This window comes from Lycium ferocissimum, chromosome 8 (assembly GCF_029784015.1).
Source record: "Lycium ferocissimum isolate CSIRO_LF1 chromosome 8, AGI_CSIRO_Lferr_CH_V1, whole genome shotgun sequence".
Lineage (NCBI taxonomy): Eukaryota > Viridiplantae > Streptophyta > Magnoliopsida > Solanales > Solanaceae > Lycium > Lycium ferocissimum.
Window position 1 is genome coordinate 4,173,261 of NC_081349.1, and position 19,192 is coordinate 4,192,452.

General features: G+C 38.1%; 1 long non-coding RNA gene across 1 annotated transcript; it reads left to right on the top strand.

Annotated features, from left to right (window-relative positions):
• Positions 1–2,684: 2,684 nt before the first annotated feature.
• Positions 2,685–14,039, top strand: LOC132066614 (uncharacterized). Its single transcript, XR_009416882.1, has 3 exons — positions 2,685–2,749; positions 12,789–12,837; positions 13,755–14,039. It is a non-coding gene; the product is annotated as an uncharacterized LOC132066614 (long non-coding RNA).
• The last annotated feature ends 5,153 nt before the right edge of the window (positions 14,040–19,192 follow it).

Genomic DNA, 19,192 nt, shown 5'->3' on the forward strand with positions numbered 1-19,192 from the left:
CATATTCAAACATCAAGATTTGTAAATCGGTTTCAATAAACCGTTGATAAGGAAATCATGTACATATATATATATATATATATATATATATATATATATATATATATATATATATATATATATATATGTAATATTATTCACATAAGGTTCCATAAGGGCTAGTCCCTCACGCACATGAAACCTTGAAAAGAAAGCATTTCCTTTAAAGGTTGAAAAGTATGTTTGAAAAAGAGACATACCTCAATCCCTCAAAAATGGTTCCAACAGAACTTCCATGGTTCAAAAATCACTCTACAATAGGTTATTAATAACAAAGTTTAGAACTTTAACCAATTCTATGGATTTCTACCCTTATTCGAAAAACTAGGGCTTTTCTAGCCTTAAAATTTATTCTTGAATCCTTATGTGAATCATCAGTGAATTCTAATCTTGTAGTATGCTCTACACTAGTCCAAAACTCATTAATAATCCCAAAAAATCATAAATCTTACCTTTCAGACAAAATTCCACACGCCTCCTTCTCCTTTCTTGAGTTTTCAAGAATCTAGGGCCTGGGAAGATGAATTAGTGTCAATTTATGTTAGAATGATGAAGTAATGATGGTAATTGATCAAGAACTTACTTATATGTTTTGGAGAATTTTTAGGGTAGTTTCCTCTAAAAAAGGGAGCCGAAACAAAGTGGGAATGAATATAACGAAGTGGGAAACTTATAAAATTCGGAACCAGAAAAATTATTGGTCGCCGCACCCTTGTGTCACGGACCCATCACAGATCAGATCAACTGTGGCAACCCTTCCACGTAGTGGTGCCATACAAGCAAATATTTTGGTACGGACCACGTTCTGATAGCGGCACCCTTGCGACGCGACTGCCAACCGTCGCTCAGTAAAACGGTCATAATTTTTTGTATGTAGCTTCATTAGATCTGGGAGACCTACCATTGAAAAGGTATTTCAAAGACCTACAACTTTCATGTTTTGAGTTTTCTCACATTCTTAAGGGAAATATCCATAAAATGGGAAATAGAAAGAAGTCCTCCAGACTTAGACGAAGTTAGAAGACCTTAAGAACTTCACTTTTTGTGTTTAACTTCGAAACGACTGTTTATCACTTGAATTCATCTTGAATGGATCCATATAGCTAATATTATCTTGTATTTTTGGAGTGTTACATTATCCCCCCCCCCCCCCCCCCCCCCCCCCAACCACCTCAGGATCATTCGTCTCCGAATGAAAGTCATAGCCTAAGATATTCACTAAGCCTCAAGCTTCTCAGAATTCTTAGAGTTTGAAAGAAAACTATCCCTTAAAGATCACATAATTACTAACTTCCCAAAAAAAATGATGTGGTCCTCACAAGGATTCCCCAGAACCATATCATCTGAGCCAGCACGCAAAAAGAGAAAATTCAAACATCTAAGCTACACCATCGCAAGGACCCAATAACCAAAAGGTTCAACACACACCTGTAATAGGAAATAGCTGGGGTTATCTCTTCTTCATGCCCTCCTCTGCTTCCTAAGTTGCTTCTTCAGTATTATGATTTCACCGCAGGACTTTCACTGAAGCCACGTCTTTTATCCTCAACCTTCTAACTTGCCGATGACAAACCTTTATTGATCTTAATCTCTTTATGAGATAAGACATAAGAACGATCAGGTTTATACAACCTCAACATTGTAATGTGAAATACGGGATGCACCACGGCCATCCCAGACGGTAACTTCAACTCATAAGCCACCTTCCCAATTTTCCTAACAATATCATAAAGGCCAATAAAATGAGGGCTAAGCTTTCCCTTCCTACCAAATCACATCACTCCCTTCATCGATGATACTTTTAAGAAGACTTTGTCAACAACAAAGAAACTCTAGCTCGCGACGCCTCATATCTGTTATGCCTCGCACTTTCAGAGCATGAGCATGCCACGTACTTCACCGTATTAATGGAGTATTGGAGACGTCCCATGAAGTTTTGGAATGAACAAGCCATGGGAAGTATGTAACAATGAAGTGAAGAATGAATTATGATCTCATAAGTCGTTAACGGGAAGGTCAACCTTGTAACCAAAGGAAATGACTATTATCAAGTATGATCAATAATAAATATCATGTATGGAGAGTTTTGGAAGATTCCGGGACCAAGCAAAATGAAGAAAATAAGTTTATCGAAAATTTGGAAAAAAAAAAGTTGGCAAAATTCTGGACAAAATTTTGGGTCAAATTTGGAGGGGTATATCTCCGGGTATATAAGGAGTTTTAAGATGTTTCAAAAGCCAAAAATTAAGTTCTTCGAGTCAAGTTTCCAAATCAACAAACTGTTTGTCAATGTAACATCGGAGCAGGGAGTTATGGACGTTATAAGTTAGGCGGATGGAGCAGAAAAACGCTGCTACAGTAACTGGGTGCTACAGTAACCCGACCCAATATACACCTATAAATACCCCTCTAACCCATTAATTTTCACCACTTTATCATCCTCTACATTTCTAGAGAGTTCTTGAAGAGCTCTTTAGAGTTCTATAATTTCCCACAACTTTCCATAACTTCCTATAATTTTCCCTAATCCTCCATAATACTCCATAACCCTCCATAATATTCTACAACCTTTCCATATCATCAAGAGAGAATATCAACATCAAAATCTCAAAGAAAATTCATGGGAGATAATTATTCTTGTTTCGCTTCAAGGTGGTGGTGAACTTGATCTCGGAAAGGGGTGAATGAAGTGGAGTTCTTCCACTATAAGGTATGTTTTTCCTATTATTGTTTACATGATTGAGGTGATGTAAAGGTTTAGTAATTCTTAGAAAGGAAAGAATCATAGGAGAAAAATCATAAAGAGTTGAATTGAAGTTGATGGCCATGAGGTGAGCTTGAAATAGAATTTTGGATTAAATTGAATATAATTCTTTGATTACGGTATTTGGATGTGTTATGATTGGTTTGGAAATTGAAGAAACATCGTGTGGGATGTTTTATGGAATATATTGTTATTGATATTGTTGTTGATGTTGTTGGTATTGTTTGGGAGTTGTTTTGGTATTTTGAGGAGGTAAAGAATATAGGGGAGATGCTGCTCGAATTTCGGCAGATTCTAAAAAGATTTCATTTGAATACTTGAGACAAGTGTATGATATTGAGCCTAATGATAATATGGATGGTTTACGTGTAGAGTTGCGTGCTTGGAAGAATAAACGTTGAACGAATAAGGCAATCGGAAGGTATGTCAAGGCTAATCCCTTTCTTTCAAAGGCATGATTCCTATGTTATGATTCCATAAATGTTTCCATGACCTCCTTGTTTTCAAAAGCTAGAAGTTCATGACACTTAAAGCTTCTTATGATGTTAAAGATGAGAATGTTTCTATGATGATTACGATGATGATGATGATTTTATGTTTAAACGTCTCAAGTTATGATTTCAATGATGATTTGAAAATGTTGAGTTATTTCATGATTTCTCAATTTTATTCATTGTAGTTGGTCTCACCTTATGTTACTTGTTCCTTCAAGGTGAAATAGAGCGATGATGATTGCTCCATAATATAAATCGGAGGTTACCGACGTTACGTCACTCCGATAAAGTAAAAACTTTTAATCGGGCTCTCGTGCATGTCATACGTATTTATATATATGTGTAATTTGGATACTTACCATGCCTTAATGGCCGGACATGATACTACATATATTTCACCGTGCCTTAACAGCCAGACAAGACCGCGCCTTAATGGCCGGACATGATACTATATATATAACACCCTACCTTAATGGCCGGACAAGAAGCTATATATATTACCGCGCCTTAACGGCCGAACAAGATATTATATATGTATATATGGAAAAGTCTTTTTTTAAAAAGCTAAGCATGCACGACATCCGCCTTAAAAAGGCATCCAGAGGCACAGGTTGATCTCTTTTATATTACTTTTATCTTCATACTTTCATATGTTATTTTTCATGTTCGGTATCTCTTACTATATTATTATTCATGCCTTACATACTCAGTACTCTGTTCGTACTGACGTCCCTTCTCGTGGACGCTGCGTTCATGCCCGCAGGTAGACAGGTAGATGGATCTATGCAGCTTCAACAGCAGAATCTCAGGAGCGCTCCACTTACTTAGGAGCTGCAGTCTATTGATATCGGTCTTTATGGTCACTTTTAATCTATGTAGAGGCTCGTAGACATGTGTGTACAGATAGACGTTTCATAACCCTACCAGTTCATAGTGTTGTAACATTTTAGTAGCCTTGATGGCTGATGATGATGGACACAACTGTTGAAGATTATATAGAGATGTGCCGTTATGTTGTGATATATATCCTTACAGATTATGATAGTCGTGAGCTATCTTTATGGTCCACCCAGAAATTATTACGAGATGTATGTTCAGAGGTGCTCGGTGTGTTAGCTCCGGGTGCCTGTCATGGCCCTCTGGTTGGGTCGTGACAAAAGTGGTATCAGAGCAGTTCGTCCTGGGGAGTGTCTACGAGCCGTGTCCAGTAGAGTCTTGTTTATGGGTGTGAAGCGCGCCGCACTTATAAACAAGAGGCTGCTGGGCATTTAGGAATGATTGACTTTTCTTTCTTATCTTAGATCATGCCCTAGAGCTAAATTATAGGATGTGATGTCCCTGATTCTTATCCTAAATGTTTTGATTGTGAATGAGCAGTTGATTATGTCGCTATGAGGTAATTGATGAGAATTGAAGTTGTTACTCCGAAAGGTATGTTTCCTGCCTTATGGATATTGATAGACTTTGATGTAAGAACTTGAACTAGATATTACGGGTAATTGTGCTCGCCCTGTGAGGCATTGGATGTGTTTTCTGGGCTATGTGCAGGAATGAGGTAGTAAGAAGTATAGAGGATAAAATATCGCAAGGATTGATTCGGTTGCTACAGGAAAGTAAATGATATGAGGTTGATTGTTTTAGACAAAGAGACAGGGTACAAGTACGAGTGAAGATTTTTAAGTAAAGTTATATCGCCGGGATTTACAGTTAGGACATAGAAAGATATGCTAGGAAGACCAACAGATTTAGATGTACAAAAAAGAATATGAGAAACTAGAATAGCCCGAGGGAAATTAGGAGCATATGAGCTTTACAATTAGAATTTTACGGCACCGGGCAAAAAGAGAGAGGGAGATGTATTAAAGCCACGGACTCAGGACATAATCAAATGGTATGGAAAAGCGATAAGAAGATAAGTCACGAGTGACTACATCGAGTATTATGTATACCTTTACGATTGATGTTACGACATGTTAAGAATATTGATTGTGCTGTATATCAAGACTTAAGGTAGCAAGCGCTACAGAAAGAATCAGGATTGGGTTTTCTTGGGAATTAAAGTCGGATAGCTGTAACGCGACCGAATATGTAAGCACGAGCATTGGGAAAAAGAAGGTTATGATATTATGAAGGGGGAGAGAAACTTGGACAAGGAAAACGTATACCCATTGAGGATTAGGTAATATAAGTGAGGAAAGGGTTGGGATGGAAGCAAGAAAAGCAGACGATAGGATCAAATTTAAATAGATCAACGGGAGGTAGAGTAATGTTGTATGTGACAAAGGATGAATGTGAGGACTCGAAACCAATCTATACATCTTCATAACTAGAGCCATGAAGGTTGTAAATAATGAACAAAGGTGCATCCTTGAGAAGAAATAATAAGATCTTATGAGAGCGACGAGCAAATTTTAAACTAGAACCATGAAGGTTGTAAATAATGAACAAAGGTGTATCCTTGAGAAGAAATAAACAGATCTTATAAGAGCGACGAGCAAATTTTAAACTTCTGAGATTTAACTAGGAGAATGGATGTGAACCCATGATTGGTACACCTATTTAAGGGAAGAAAGTATCTCAAGAAGAGATTTTCAGCGTCAAAAGGGATTCGCACTCGTAACAGAACACTCCAATGTTTCCTAACCTAAGAGTAAAAAATGACTAATGGAAAAAGGCATGTTATAAGTAAAAGGAACTATGAGGACTAAAGGAAGGAGGAGGTGTTAACAAAATGGTTAAAGGGAATTATGTGACCGCCGACAACAAGGAGAAGGTTAACGAGTCAGTAGGCTTGCCCAAAGGAAAACAAATTGAAATTATAAGACAATGGTTGTATGAAAGATGCAAAAATGCGATCATGAAGAAAACCGAAAAAAATCGAGATATATATCTATATATAAGTGCACAAGTTGTGGTATCATAAAGGAAGATGAGGACTAGACGAAAAAAGAAAGGAAAGGGTGTACTTTGTGAGGATTTCATGATAAGAACAAGAACCGACAGAACACTAAAAGGACTATGATGCATAGCTGTGATGTAAACAAGTAGTTAAGGAGAATTATTGAACAAAATGAGCTAAGCTAATGAAAGGACGAGTCGTGAAAATAGATGGCGTGGAATACCAACTTTTAATGGTATAGTATAGACATAAATCGGAATTGGGAACCCAGAGCAAGGAGAATTTCAAGGATATTAAGAAGATAGTCGTCGAGAAAGACTAGGGCTAAAGGAGCGTGGTATAGTCGGGCATTCCATAAGGGGCCTAATGAATTCCGATGTCCCCATTAATTCATTAGCCTAGAGGATTACTGTTATATCCCGCATTTTTGTGCAATCGGATAATTCAAGACAATTGCGGGAGGACGACAAGCAAGGCCCTATTTTATTTTGTTAAGCATATGAATGGCTTATGAAGCATTTAGAAGCGGAATTATTAAGAAAGGTCAAGGGCATAAAGGAAAATTCGCAATACGTCTCGTGGAATTATGGAGGAAGACGAAGGGTAAATTTGGAATTTGGAAAATAATTTTTCATGAATTGCATGACAAAAAAAAAGTGGGCTTGTGTTGGTTGGGCCATGTTGGCCGTCCAACTCCTTCTTGATGGGCCAAGCCCATATGAGAATTATGGCATGGGTTTAAAAGATGACTTATGGTCATCTTATCTCATAATTTTCTAGAGAATTAAAGAACAAGAAAGAAGGAGAAAACTCCTCAAGGCCATTCGGCCCTTTGAAAGAAAAAGAAACCGAGAGAAAAAAAAAAAAAAAGGGGAAAGAGAAGAGAAGAGTTCCAACTTGTTTCTCCTAGCTAAACAATTCATTAAAAGGTTCTTGGCAAGTTGAAGGGGTTGTTGGAGCAAGAATAACTCATATTCATATAAGTTGGAAATCTCTAACCAAGTGAAGAATTGAAGAAAAGGTAAGGTTTGGCTCTTCTTGCATGTTATGGATAATTTTGCATGTGTAGTGTGTAAGAAAATGGATGGAATTCATGGAAGAGTATGAATATAAGGGTGTGGCTGAATATAAGGGTGTGGCCGTGTATGTATATATGTGTGTAGGGATTATGTGCCAACTATTTTGTTTAGTGTTTGGTTGTTATTGTTGTGAATGTTATGTTGATAATGGAAGTTGAATGATTTTGGAAAGGTTGTAGTTGTGTATCTAGGAAGGTGGCCGTATGGTATGTTGTATGTATAGCCGTGTATAAGTGTTGAGTGGTGAAAGAAGATGAGCCAATTTTATTTAGTATTTTGGTTGTTGTTGTGTTGTGAATACTATGTTGCTAATGAATGCCTAATAATCTTGTGAAGTTGTAGAAATTGGAGACTTGTGATTGAGGTAATTAAATTGAATATTATGTTCTTGAATGTATGGAAGATTATGAGACTAGTATGATATTGTTGGTATATGAATTATTAGGTTGTTGTTGTTTTCATTGGAGTTGGAAGGTTTTGAAGGAAGTAGTATATTGATTAAGTTGTTAGAATGTATCTTGGATTGAAATTGGAAGTTGTTAATATGGTTGCGATTTTATGATTGATGGTTTGGCCGGGTTGAATTCCCGGATTGTTGTTGATGAGAATTGGCTAAGATGATTTTGGGGAATGATGTATTTACAGAGGAAGTCTTTGCCGAAATTTCGGTAGCCAAGTATTGTTTTAAGAATTCAATTCTGAAGGCACTAATCATGTTTGGTAAACATGACCAATTTGTAGATTCTGGCGAAGTTGGAGCTTGAATTTGGAGTGGCATAAGGAGCGAAAAGAGGTATGTAAGACTTTATTTCCTTTCTTTGGCATGTCTTAGACGTGTAGGCTTGATTTCGCGCCTCGGGGACTTTTCTAACTCTAGGAATCCGTGATTGAAATTAACTACTATTCATTCGGTAGAAATTGAATTAGAACTTGCACGAAATGTCGAAAAAACTTTTGAACATCCAACTTACACAAATAGGACTCGATTACCCTAAGACCCTCCCAAGTGACGCCATGAATTGTAATATACGTAAATTTGATATGCCACCTCAGCCGACTCGAGGTGGGCCCACTATTCCCGAATTCTTTCCTATGGTCCCCTTTGACTTATTTTCATTCTATAGTTAAGGAAAGTTTTTGGTTATTATTTTAACTACTAAATCATAGTTGTTTTAACTAATCCCTCGATTCCAAAACATGATTTTCCTTCCTAAAAGTTTACAAATGTTTTCTAAAATATTCATTTTTCTCCAAAAACTAAGTTTTACAATGTTGCAAGTCTTAATGACTAAGACGACGACTATGGCTCTATGATGAAGAATGATGATTCTATGATTAAAGGTTCCAAGTCTATGATTCCGGTCGAGACGAGAACGTTAAACTAGTTCTTGAATCCTCGACCCTACTCATGGATAATGTTTTCCTTTAAAGATTCCAAGTATACGAAACGATGCTCTATGATCCTGTTCTATACTTTCTCATGATATCGCTCTTCACCAATAGTCTCGCCTTATATTAATCATCCCTTCAAGGTGAGGTAAGCGCCCTTAATTATTCTATAATATAATCGGAGGTTCCCGACCTTACGTCACTCCGATAGAGACATGATTTTTCTTGGGCTCTCCAAAGATGCTTATATAACCTATGAATATGAAAAATGTATTTGTACATGGGGTACGGGGGGTAGGGATACTTGGGAATTGGGAAGGAAACTATGTTTCATTGCCACTGGTCACCGGCTTATCATCCCGGACGCGGGATGCCCGGACGCGGGATTTATGGGCGAGCCGATGTATTCGGTGCTATGTGGGCGAGCCGACACGTTCGGTGCTATGACACTACGAATACTATGCTAAGCTATGATACTATGACATACTACGCTATGCTATGACTTACTATGCTATGATATACTACGCTATGCTATGATACTATGACATACTATGCTATGCTATGACACTATGGTATACTACGCTATGCTATAATACTATGATACACTATGACATGACATAAATTCTATTTTCTATGTCTATGAAAAGAAATACTCTTTTTCTAAAACGGAAAAACAAGCATGCATGGTATCCGGCCCGAAAGGGGTGTTTCTATGCACAAAGTTACTCTCTTGTCTCAAGATATATCCATGACCCCATGATATTGTTATTCATAATCTATGCTCTTGTTTATGTTATTTTCCATGTCTTACATACTCGGTACACTATTCGTACTGACGCCCTTTCATGTGGGCGCTGCGTTTCATGCCGCGCAGTCGCGGAACAGCCGGATCTCGATTCCTAGGAGTTCCTCGGGATAGCATCTTTGCGGCGCTCCGGTTGTTCGGAGCCCCAGTTTCTTGGTACTACTTTTGTGTATATATTCGGGCACGGCAGTACTCGGCCCTTCCTATGTATATTGTGTACTATGTTTAGAGGCTCGTAGACAGATATGTACAGTAGCTATCTTGTACTTCTGATTGTCCCCGTCGCTGTATAGTATGATCGCAAAGCTTATTAGCCTATGTTCATAATTGTGCTGTTTATGTTAATGTTAGTCAAAAAAAAAAAAAAAAAACACGGCGTAGTTCATATGTGCAATAAGAGTCAGCGGATTCGCTCGGCTCCGAATATGGGGTCGGGTGCCCATCACACCCTAGTAAGATTGGGGTGTGACAATTACTAGTCATGAAAGGTAGAAGTGAAAAGACAATAAAGAAGGCATCTGAATTGGATTTGATATGTATGAGCATTTTGATTTGATACAAGACCTCAACTAGTAGAAAAGAAAATAAGTTAAACCATGCGATGAAAGAAACTCCGGCATTATCAGGAACAGAGGAGTGAAGGATCATTAAGGTCGGCCAGATGATTATCAAAGACGGTTAACACTCAAAGGTTACTAGTATATAAGAACATCCTCTAAAGGGGGGAAGAACAAAGTCATTTCTAAGATGAGCTACAATATTTCCAAGCTCAAAAGAGGGAAATATATTGGATTGAAGGAGTCAAATTTCGAGATGAACCGATATGTCAAGAATGTGTTAAAGAAAAGTGAGAATGGATTAAATGCAGGTATATTATGAGACAAATATGGGAGGAAAAAAATAAGTTTCGCCAATACGATACTTAGTATTCCGGACTATGACTCGAATCACTCGCGCCGAAGGAATTTTAGGTACATTTAGATATGCAGTAAAGTACTCCAAGGGGTAGCAGAAGGAGTGAGGAAGGCAAAGATGTAACCAGGGATAAGTGTAAGAGACAATCGGGATTACTAAAAAGAACTTGTAGCACTAGAAGAGATGAAAGCTTTACAAGAGGAATATTCATAGGAATTTCGATAATCTTCAAAGGAAAGAAAGATAGTGTGCCTATGGATAGCAAGACAACAGTACTGCCTAAGATTAGGGAGTACCTCGTAAGTCGTGAAATTCCAACCTGCTGGTTATATCAATTGTGAGAGTGTATGACCATATAAACAATCGCCATGATGAACTGGCTAACAGAATGGTGCAAGGACGACAATAAGGAGCCGAAGAAGAATGGAGGTTAGTTTAAGTCTCAATTAGTCACCGGTATAAGAGAGCCAAGGACTTAATGAGGGAGGCATACTCGTATTGGGAGGAAATTATGATTAAGTAGGATTTTATCTTAGTTCCATGTTCATGAGTGTATTTTGTAATTATGCAAAAACTGAAGAGAGCAAATTGGAGAAAAAGTTCAAATATGAATATGATGATATTGTAAGGAGTTAAGAGGGGTTCGACAAGGGATTAAAAGGAGATGATATGGTATGTATATAAGGCGATTAGTACAAAAAGGGATAATCCAAAGAACACCAAAGAAGCAAGCAAGGAAAGGTGCCAGATCTGAACTAGAGAATTTGTTTACTAGTAAAGAAGCGAGGAGCAAGGCAAAAGAGTACAAAAATTAAGAGCGCTCACAGATCGACAGGGAGCCATAGCAATCATGTGTTAAGACCATCTTAATGGCAACAGGTCCCAGGACAATAGCTAGATATCAGTCGACCACTAGGTACATACATAAGAACAAGAAGATATGGAACTAATGAATGAGTTCGATAAAGAATTGGGAGAATATAAAAGAAGACTAATGAGCATATAGTATAAGAACATGGAGATCAAGAACAAAAGGAGGACAACTATTTCAAGAAATTAATGATAGCATCGTAAGCTCGCAAGCTACAACATTCAGGGATGAATGTTTCTAAGGGGGGAAGGATGTTACACCTTGCCAAGTAATTCACCATATTAATGGAGTATTGGAGACGTCCTACGAAGTTTTGGAATGAACAAGCCATGGGAAGTACGTAATAATGAAGTGAAGAATGAGTTATGATCTCATAAGTCGTTAACGGGAAGGATAACCTTGGAACCAAAGGAAATGACTATTATCAAGTATGATCAATGATAAATATCATGTGTGGAGAGTTTCGTAAGATTCCGGGACAAAGCAAAACGAAGAAAATAAGTTTGTCGAAAATTTGGAAAAAAAAAGTTGGCAGAATTCTTGACAGAATTTTGGGTTAAATTTGGAGGGGTATATCTCCGGGTATATAAGGAGTTTTAAGGTGTTTTAAAAGTCAAAAATGAAGTTCTTCGAGTCTAGTTTCCAACGCAACAAACCGTTCATCAATGAGACATCGGAGCAGGGAGTTATGGACGTTACAAGTTAGGCAGACGGAGCAGAAAAACACTGCTACAGTACCCGGGTGCTACAGTAACCCGACCCAATGTACACCTATAAATATCCCTCTAATCCATTAATTTTCATCAATTTTCACCACTTTCTCATCCTCTACATTTATAGAGAGTTCTTGAAGAGCTCTTAAGCGTTCTATAATTTCCCATAACTTTCCATAACTTCCTATAATTTTCCCTAATCCTCCATAATACTCCATAACCCTCCATAATCTTCCACAACCTTTCCATATAATCAAGAGAGAATAACAACATCAAAATCTCAAAGAAAATTCATGGGAGATAATTGTTCTTGTTTCTCTTCAAGGTGGTAGTGAACTTGATCTCGGAAAGAGGTGAATGAAGTGGAGTTCTTCCACTATAAGGTATGTTTTTCCTATAATTATTTACATGATTGAGGTGATGTAAAGGTTTAGCAATTCTTAGAAAGGAAAGAATCATAGGAGAAAATCATAAAGAGTTGAATTGAAGTTGATGGCCATGAGGTGAGCTTGAAAGAGAATTTTGGATTAATTTGAGATTAAATTGAATATAATTTGTTGATTATGGTATTGTGGATGTGTTATGATTGGTTTGGAAATTGGAGAAACATCGTGTGAGATGTTTTATGGAATATATTGGTATTGATATTGTTGTTGATGTTCTTGGTATTGTTTGGGAGTTGTTTTGGTATTTTGAGGAGGTAAAGAATATAGGGGAGATGCTGCCCGAATTTCGGCAGATTCTAAAAAGATTTCATTTGAATGCTTGAGACAAATGTATGATATTGAGCCTAATGATAATATGGATGGTTTACGTGTAGAGTTGCGTGCTTGGAAGAATAAACGTTGAACGACTAAGGCGACCGGAAGGTATGTCAAGGCTAATCCCTTTCTTTCAAAGGCATGATTATGATTCCTATGTTATGTTTCCGTAAATGTTTCCATGACCTCTTTGTTTTCAAAAGTTAGAAGTTCATGACTCTTAAAGCTTATTATGATGTTAAAGATGAGAATGTTTCTATGATGATTACAATGATGATGATTTTATGTTTAAACGTTTCAAGTTATGATTTCAATGATGACATGAGATTGTTGAGTTATTTCATGATTTCTCAATTTTATTCATTGTAGTTGGTCTCACCTTATGTTACTTGTTCCTTCAAGGTGAGATAGAGCGATGATGATTGCTCCATAATATAAATCGGAGGATACCGGCCTTAAGTCCCTCCGATAGAGTAGTAACTTTTAATTGGGCTCTCGTGCATGTTATATGTATTTATATATATGTGTAATTTAGATACTTACCGCGCCGTAATGGCCGGACAAGATACTACATATTTTTCACCACGCCTTAACGGCCGGACAAGACCGCGCCTTAATGGCCGGACAAGACCGCGCCTTAATGGCCGGACAAGATATTATATATATAACACTATGCCTACATGGCCGGACAAGACCGCGCCCTAATGGCCGGACAAGACCGCACCTTAATGGCCGGACAAGATGCTATATATATTACCGCGCCTTAACGGCCGGACAAGATATTATATATGTATATATGAAAAAGTCCTTTTTTTAAAAAGCTAAGCATGCACGACATCCGCCTTAAAAAGACATCCAGAGGCACCGGTTGATCTCTTTTATATTACTTTATCTTCATACCTTCATATATTATTTTTCATATTCGGTATCTCTTACATTATTATTATTATTATTCATGCCTTACATACTCAGTACACTGTTCGTACTGACGTCCCTTCTTGTGGACGCTACGCTCATGCCCGCAGGTACACAGGTAGATGGATCTGATCCATAGGAGTTTCAACAGCGGAATCTCAGGAGCACTCCACTTACTTCGAAGGTGCAGTCTATTGATATCGGTCTTCATGGTCACTTTTAATCGATGTAGAGGCTTGTAGACATGTGTATACAGATAGACCTTTCATAACCCTACCAGTTCATATTGTTGTAACATTTTAGTAGCCTTGACGGCTGGTGATGATGGGCACAGCTGTTGAAGATTATATAGAGATGTGCTGTTATGTTATGATATATGTCCTTACAGATTATGATAGCCGTGAGCTATCTTTATGGTCCACCCAGAAATGATTACGAGATGTATGTTCAGAGGTGCTCGGTGTGTTAGCTCCAGGTACCCATCATGGCACTCTGGTTGGGTCGTGACAATATCCATATAAGACTTTTGTCGACTCTGAACTGTCTTGAGTCATTGCAAAATGAGGTTCACCTTCTCGATTGCTTCATAAACTGAGTCGGGACCTACCAACTCTACTTTGGTAGGTTCAAACCATCCAATTGGAGATCTACAATATTACATCCTGTAATTTTATATGTTGAGATTCAAGTTACCCTTCAGGAGGTACACGAGATTAGATGCGCTTATGTTTATGAGGGTTTAAGTCCATATAATAAGTTACAGAAAGATTGGAGGACAAGTGAATCAAGGAAATTAAGTTTGTTGGATTAAGGAGGAAATATGAGGGTAATTTTGTCCCTACTTGAGGAAGGAATATCTTATGGTACACGAGGAGTTTTGAAGTGACATAAAAGCCTAAATTGAAGTTCGGGAAGTCTAGTTTCCAACGCAACAAACCATGTGTCGATCCGACATCGGAATAGAGAATTATGAGCATTTAAGACAGGCTGCCAGAGCAGGGATTAGCTCTGCGCGAATGCGCGTGCGGGTGGCGCGAACGCGCAGAGGAGACAGGGGACAACTCAGCATGAATGCGCCCCAGGGCGGCGTGAATGCGCTGAGTAATTTTTAGGTTGGTTGAGGCAGAATCTGGAACGTTATAAAAGGGGGCTTGCCCCTCATTTTTCATTCAAAATACCCCAAAACTCTCTCTAATCTCCTGAAAATTTCTCTCAACTTCCATACACCAAATTTTAGCTCGTTTAATCTCCGGATTCGGGTTTGGACAGAGTATAATCGCGATTATAATTTCGTCTTGCGTTGGAGTTGGCTTGGTTTCAAAGTGAATATTGAAGATTTTCCTATTCTAGTATAGGTACGATATGAATCTCTCTTTATTAATATTGTTTTAAGGATATTTACGAGAATAATAGCTATGGATTGTGGTGTTTGTATTGTTGGCTTATGGGTTGAAGTTGAAGAAAGTTTGGAATGAAACTATACATATTTATCTTGTAGAATATTGATGATATTGTTGTTGATGTTGTTGGTACTGTTTGGGACTTGTTTTGGTATTTGGAGGGAGCGGATAATATAGGGGAGATGCTGCCCAAATTTTTGTAACTCAAATTAGTCTTCAATAATTAGTGCATATAAGTTGATGGAAATATGATGAACGTATAATTGAAGATGTATTTCTTGATATATAGGTTCGGGTGAAGGGCAAGCACCTAAGTAAGGGATTCTTTAAGTGGTGGCTTGACGGATAAGGTATGTAAGGTGTTCGTTTCTTTCTCTTTCCTTGGCACGAATCCAACTAGAGCATGAACATGAACGTTCCATAATAAAATCACTCCATTCCTATGTTATGAAGGTCAAATCTTAATGTCTTAGTTATTTGATTGATTCTTCGTATATTATCATATTATCATCGTTAGTTATTTCTTTGGATTCGACACAGACTCCATAATATAAATCGGATTACCGACCTTACGTCACTCCGATAAAGTTGTAGCTTTCATATGAGCTTTCATGCATGCTATTTACATTATACATATGTAACATATGATATTTATAGATCAAGCCGTACGTTCCACGACACTAACATATTATACTTATGGATCGGGCCGTACGTTCCTCGGCACTAACATATGATATTTATGGATCGGGCCGTACGTTCCTCAAAGACTAACATGTGATATATATATATATATATATATATATATATATATATATATATATATGTGTGTGTGTGTGTGTGTGTGTGTGTGTGTGTGTGTGTGTGTGTGTGTGTGTGTGTGTGTGTGCTTACTTACATATGATGTTTAAGATTCATGCATTGCATATAGCATGTTCTCAATTAACAGGTTACCTCTACTCTCTTTATATTTCCGTCCTACTTATGTGATTGCTTCCAGCCTTACATACTCAGTACTTTTATCCGTACTAACGTCCCATTGCACGGGACGCTGCATTTCGTGCTGCAGACTCTGACAGAGTTATTGGAGAGAATCCACAGTCGGACTTCTAGCTTCAGCGGTATCAGCAAGTGCCATTACTCCAGACTTGCTATCTTTTGGTACTTTTAAAGTTAATGTAATATATGTCTACATGTACATTCTTAGAGGCTCATAGACACAGTGGGGTATGTAGATACTATGTATGGTCTTGATGACCTTGTTTTGGGTCTGTGATACTTTACTGTTAGCCTTGCCAACTTCATGATACTCGTGATGTCGTAGCGACCTTGCCGGTTCGCATTTGTACAGAGATGTTGGATTATCGGATATGTCGATGTTGGGCCTTTTCTGCGTACAGGTGTTCTTTGAATTGCGGCATATGATGTTCAAAGTAACCGTTAAGTCAGGTGATTTCCGACCTACGGGGCAGAGCCCATCATACCCCTTCTTCGAGGTGTGACATACAATACCTCCCATATAGTGCTTCATACGGAGCCATCTGAATACTCGCTTGGTAACTATTATTGTAAGAAAATTCTACAAGAGGTAGATGTTTATCCCAATTACCTCAAAAATCAATTGTACAAGCTCGTACCATGTCTTCCAAAGTTTATATAGTTCTATCTGCCTGCCCGTCCGTCTGAGGATGAAAGGCAGTGCTCAAGTTAGAGATGAGCAGTTAATTGAGTACCTCTATCAGATATAATAGATGTAGGAATCCCATGTAATCTAACGATCACTTTCAAATATAACTTGGTGTAATGCGCCGCAATATCCGTTGTCTTTAACAGAAGAAAAATGAGCATACTTGGTGAGTATATCCACGATTACCCAAATAGAATCAAACTTGGACTTTGTCTGGGGTAAACCCACGACAAAGTCCATATTAATCATTTCCCACTTCCATTGGGGAATTTCAATGTTCTGAGCCAAACCACAAGGTCTTTCGTGTTCAGCCTTCACCTGCTGACAGTTCAAACACTTAGCCTCAAAGTCAGAGATATCTACCTTCAAGCTCTTCCACCAATAGTGTTGTTTCAAATCCTTATATATCTTGGTGGATCCCGAATGCACGGAATATTTGGAACTATGCGCTTCCATCATCAATTTTTACCGGAGGCCATTAATATCAGGGACACATAAGTGCCCTTGTAATTGCAGAACATCGTCATCGGCACCCACAGTGAATGAAGTGTACTCACCCTTTTCCACTCCATCTCGCAGTTTCACCAGAAGTCCATCTTCATATTGCTTGGACTTAATTCTTTCCACAATATCGGATTGTGCTTGCGTAATTCCCACTAACTCCCCATTTTCAATTTCATCAAGTCGGACTCCAAGACTAGCAAGTCTTTGAATTTCCCTGCCCATCTGCATATCCTGAGCATGCAAATATGCTAACGTGCCTATAGATTTTCAACTCAAAGCATCAACAACAAAATTCACTTTATGAGGGTGATACAAGATGTTCAAGTCATAATCTTTCAACAATTCTAACCACCCTCTTTGTCTGAGATTCAACTCTCATTGCTTAATGATATATTGCAACCTTTTGTGATCCGTGAAGACATCACAGTGCTCGCTGTACAAGTAGTGACGCCAAATCTTAAAAGCGAAGACCACAACAGCCAATTCCAAATCATGAGTCTTGTAATTCTTCTCATGCTTCTTCAACTGTCGGAAAGCATAGGCGATCGCCTTACCATTCTGTATAAACACACAACCCAACCCAATTCTGGAAGCATCACAATAAACTACATAACAACCAGACCCTGAGGGTAGAGTCAAAATAGCAGTCGACGTCAATCTCGCCTTAAGCTCTTGAAAGCTCTTTTCACAGGCTTCAGACCGTTGGAATTTAACAGCCTTCTACGTCAATTTCGTTAATGGTGCAACTATAGATGAGAAACCTTCCATAAACTTCCTATAGTAATTTTCCAAACCCAAGAAGCTACGAATATCCGCTGCACTTGTGGGCCTCGGCCAGTCCTTGACTGCCGAAATTTTTTGAGCGCCAACCTTAATGCTTTCTCTAGACACCACATGGCCTAAGAATGCCATAGAGTTAAGCTAAACTCACACTTAGAAAATTTTGCATAAAGCTTTTTCTCCTCAAGCATTGTTAGGGTTATTCTCAAGTGATCTGCATGTTCCTCGCGACTCTTCGAATACACCAGAAAGTCATCAATGAAAACAATAATGAAACAATCAATAAAAGGCTTGAACACGCCATTCATCAGGTCCATAAATGCAGTAGGGGCATTGGTTAGGCCAAAAGACATCACCAGAAATTCAAAGTGTCCATAACGAGTACAAAAACCTGTTTTTGGAATATCCTGTTCCTTTATTTTCGGCTGATATTACCCAGACCTCAAGTCAATCTTTGAAAATAACTTAGCACCCTAAAGTTGGTCGAACAGATCATCTATCCTAGGCAAAGGATAATTATTCTTAATGGTCACCTTATTAAGATGACGATAGTCAACACACATTCTAAAAGAACCATCCTTCTTTCTGACGAATAGGACTGGAGCACCCTAAGGTGAGGTACTTGGTCGAATAAAGCCTTTATCCAACAAGTTCTTCAATTGGTCTTTCAATTCTTGTAGCTCTACCGGAGCCATACGATACGGTGGAATAGAGATAGGTTGAGTATCCAAAATAACATCGATCCCAAAATCAATTACTCTATCAAGTGGAATACCCAGAAGTTCTTCTGGAAACACTTTGGGATATTTATTAATTATAGGGACATACATAAATTCAAGTACTATGGCTTGAGTGCCATTGACAGCGACCAGATGATAAATACACCCTTTCGAGATCATTTTATGAGCCTTAAGATAAGAAATAAACCTACCTCAAGGCTTAGAAATTTGACCTTTCCACACAATAACTGGTTCATTAGGGAATTCAAAACGAACTAATTTATACCGGCAATCCACATTTGCATAACACTCAGACAGCTAGTTCATCCCCATAATCACATCAAAATCTACCATCTCTAGTTCGAATAAGTCAGCTATAGTCTCACGACCTCTAATTATAACTACACAGTTTCTATAAACTCTAGAAGCAATAACGAGAATACCAGCAGGGGTATCCACAG